Source organism: Elephas maximus, chromosome 7, assembly GCF_024166365.1.
Source record: "Elephas maximus indicus isolate mEleMax1 chromosome 7, mEleMax1 primary haplotype, whole genome shotgun sequence".
Classification (NCBI taxonomy): domain Eukaryota; kingdom Metazoa; phylum Chordata; class Mammalia; order Proboscidea; family Elephantidae; genus Elephas; species Elephas maximus.
The window spans coordinates 28,002,462-28,006,651 of NC_064825.1; the positions used below are offsets into that span (position 1 = coordinate 28,002,462).

Consider the following 4,190-nt stretch of genomic DNA (forward strand, 5'->3'; position numbering starts at 1 on the left):
ACTGGGGTTGTCCCGAAGGTACGGCCTGGGCAAGTGCATTTCAGTTTACAGCTACTTAACCCCTGATGTATCCTGAGCTCCGGGCTAGGTGCTGTGGAATGCAGACCACGTACCTGACAGGAGTGTAGAGGAATAGAGAGAGGGTGCAGTCCTGGGATGATTCAGCTTCACTCATCCCCACTTTTGTCCAGTAGTGACTCTGCAACCCACCGCCATGGGCAAAGAGAAGACCCATATCAATATCGTTGTCATCGGGCATGTGGACTCTGGCAAGTCCACCACCACTGGGCACCTCATATACAAGTGTGGTGGCATTGACAAGAGAACCATCGAGAAGTTTGAGAAGGAGGCTGCAGAGGTGAGGCATGCCCTGTCTGGATATAGTGGGGAGAGAGGTAGGGAGAGATCGTCCTCATGTGTGGGTCTAGTTATAGAGAGCAGAAAGTAGGGTCTGAGATGGACTTGTTCGGCTCTCCATTAATGCATTTTACACCCCCCCACCCCCCCCCCCCGCCATGCCCCCAGATGGGCAAGGGCTCCTTCAAGTATGCCTGGGTGCTGGACAAGCTGAAGGCAGAGAGAGAACGCGGCATCACCATTGATTATCTCCCTGTGGAAGTTTGAGACCAGCAAATACTACATCACCATCATTGACGCCCCAGGCCACAGGGACTTCATCAAGAACATGATCACAGGCACTTCCCAGGTACTGAAGCCAATGCCCAAGGGGCCTCTGGATGGAGGGGGAAGCTCAGGCTTTAATGTCCAAGCCCTGGGGAAGGGTTGTCCTCACCCATACCAATCATCTGTTTCATCACTCTAAGGGGTTCATTTGGGGCTGGGTTAAGACCAGGTCTTCTGATGCTCAGACATGTAGATCAGCAGGTCTGGGAGGAAGGAGCTAGACGCTCATTTATAGGACTAGATGAGAGCTTAACTCTCCACAGCAGGGTCCCTGTCCATAGCAGCCAGGGGCTCCACGAATGTCCCTTGTGCATTTTTAAGTTTTTGGTAGCCTTCCTCAGCTTCTCAATGGGATCTGGGACTTCCGAAGCTCTAGCGGGCTTCCCACCCGGTCAGACACCACCTTACCAAGCCTCTCTGTTCCTGGGGCCCCGTCTATGCAGGCCGACTGTGCTGTGCTCATTGTGGCTGGTGGTGTGGGTGAGTTCGAAGCCGGCATTTCCAAGAACGGGCAAACTCGCGAGCATGCGCTGCTAGCCTACACGCTGGGCGTGAAGCAGCTCATCGTGGCGGTCAACAAGATGGATTCCACCGAGCCCGCCTACAGTGCTGCACGGTTCCAGGAGATCACCAAGGAAGTGAGCGCCTACATCAAGAAGATCGGCTACAACCCGGCCGCCGTGGCCTTCGTGCCCATCTCGGGCTGGCACGGGGACAACATGCTGGAGCCCAGCACAAACGTGAGTCTGCCGGGTGGGACTCAGATGGCCCTGGGCGGGGGTTACTGGGAACCACGGCCTCAGACTCACCTCCACCTCAACCCTCCCTGCAGATGCCCTGGTTCAAAGGCTGGAAGGTGGAGAGGAAGGAGGGGAATGTCACCGGAGTGACACTGCTAGAAGCTCTGGATTCCATCCTCCCACCCACTCGCCCAGTCAACAAGCCCCTGAGGTTGCCTCTGCAAGACGTGTACAAGATCGGAGGTGAGTGAGGGGCTGGATGGGGTGGAGGGTAGACTGCTCATTTAGGAATTAAGAACGAGTTCTGGAGTCTGATTTTGACACATAGTGACCCATATGACAGGGTAGAACTTCCCTATAGGGTTTTCCAGGCAAATGCAGTGCTTCAAGAGCTCCACTGCTAACTGAAAGGTTGCCGCTATGCCAACCCACCAGGTGCTATGTAAGAGGAAGATGTGGCAGCCGGCTTCCATAAAGATTTATAGACTTGGAAGCACTATGAGGAAGTTCTACACTGCCCTATAGGGTCACTATGAATGGAAATCCAGTGGTGATAGGAATGGGTTTGGTTGAAATCTTTACCAGAGCCATTGGGTGGGTCTGAACCACCAAACTTTAAGCAGCTCAGCACTTAACCATTGTGCCATTGGGCCTCCTTTGGGTTCTGGCTGCCTTGGTTCAAATCCTGACTCCATTGCTTCTCTGAGCTAGGATGAGAAATCAGCATTTTGAACCTGTCCAGTACCTTAGAGAGCTAGTGCATCCATCCATGTGTTTTCTGTAGGTGCTCCTTTGTCCTTAAATCCAGGGGCCAGGTACCTCCCAGGCAGCCAGGTCTCACAGGACGAGTTTATTTCCAGGACAAAAAGCTTGGCACCCCTCTTGGTAACTCTGACTTCCTTTCTTCCACTGGACAGGTATTGGCACTGTGCCTGTGGGCCGTGTGGAGACTGGCTTCCTGAAACCTGGAATGGTGGTCACCTTTGCCCCCACCAACGTCACCACAGAGGTCAAGTCTGTGGAGATGCACCATGAGGCCCTGGCTGAGGCCCTGCCTGGTGACAACGTGGGCTTCAATGTGAAGAACGTGTCTGTGAAGGACATTAGGCGTGGGAATGTGGCTGGAGACAGCAAGAATGACCCCCCTATGGAGGCTGGCAGCTTTGTGGCACAGGTGAGGCTCCAGGAAGCCAAGGGCCTCAGGGATGGTGGTGATGGGTCTCCTTCTTAGGAATCAGTCCTAATTAAGATTGAGGCCCAGGTTTGTGAAGATTTTGCTCCAGATCCTAGGGCTAGCTGCCATTAATCTTGTGACTCTTCCAATTCTATCCTGTCTACCTGCCAGGTGATTGTCCTGAACCACCCTGGGCAGATCCATGCTGGCTACTCCCCAGTGCTGGACTGCCACACAGCCCACGTCGCCTGCAAGTTTGCTGAACTGAGAGAAAAGATTGACAGGCGCTCAGGCAAGAAGCTGGAGGACAACCCTAAGGCCTTGAAGTCAGGCGATGCAGCCATTGTGCAGATGGTCCCCAACAAGGCCATGTGTGTGGAAACTTTCTCTGAGTACCCACCTCTAGGTGAGCCATGGGTTGCTACTGAGTCGTGGGAAGAAGGCACAACCTCCATTCTGCAACAGAGGCTCAGGCCAAAGGGCTTTTTGTTCTAGGCTACTATCCAGAAATCATTCTTTATTCTCTTTTCCAGGTCGCTTTGCAATCCGGGACATGAGACAAACAGTGGCAGTTGGAGTCATCAAGGTAGTGGATAAGAAGTCCTCCAGTGCTGGCAAGGTCACCAAGTCAGCTGTCAAGGCCAGCAAGAAATGAAGCCTGCTCCCTACAGTTTCTTCAGCTCCTTCCTTCTGCAAAGATATTTAACATTCCATGTACTTACTGAGTAAAATTACTAAAACTTACCTAGTGGTCCTGATTTCTTCCAAGGAGGAAAGCATGAGGTAGATGAGGAACATCTACCACTGGCATCAAAGCATTGTTGTCCTGGGTGTGATTTAGCTGGAGGACCCTAAATTACATCGTGTTCATACCTTAGTCTCATATCCTGCCATTCCCTATTTCACTCCCAAACCTGCTTCTCTGCCCTATCCAATGTGTCATGAAGTTGAATTATCCTGAGATGTGAAAAGCACCTTGCTTCATAGTGTGTTCCTTTGTCTATTAAAGAACTAAGAGCAGTTTATGTTTGGTTTCATCTCTCTTCCCTGCCTCCCTAAGTCTTGGTCTCTTTAATACCTGGGCAGAATGGTGCTCAAGAATGTTTTCTGAGTGACTGACAGAACATACTAAAACACAAATGCTCTGAACGAGGGTAAACATTTTGTAAAAAGTCCAGATAATAAACATTTCAGACTTAGTAATTACAAAGATAGGCCCTCAGTCACAACTACTATTTCTACCATTGAAGCACCAGAGCAGCCAGCAACACATGAAAATGAATAAGGGTGTCCATGAGCCAGTAAAACTTCACAGCTCTGAGATTTGAATTTCATATAATTTTCACTTTCATGAAATATCCTTTTTATTTTTTCAACCATTTCAAAATGTAAAAACCACTCTTAGGACACAGGGGATACCAAAACAGGTGGCAGGCCAGATTTGGTTCCTGGGCCATAGTTTGCCAACTCCTTCTCTAAACTAATATTAGATATTTAATTACAAATATTGTTGAGACTGCCTAAAGATCTTTTTACCTTCATATTTATAGATACTGATTTCTGCCAGGTGTATATAATCTCATAACTACCTC

The 4,190-nt window shown here is 50.1% G+C and overlaps 1 pseudogene; it reads left to right on the forward strand.

Annotated features, from left to right (window-relative positions):
• Window positions 1–214: 214 nt before the first annotated feature.
• LOC126079429 (elongation factor 1-alpha, oocyte form-like) lies at window positions 215–3,253 on the forward strand (annotated as a pseudogene).
• Window positions 3,254–4,190: the final 937 nt, after the last annotated feature.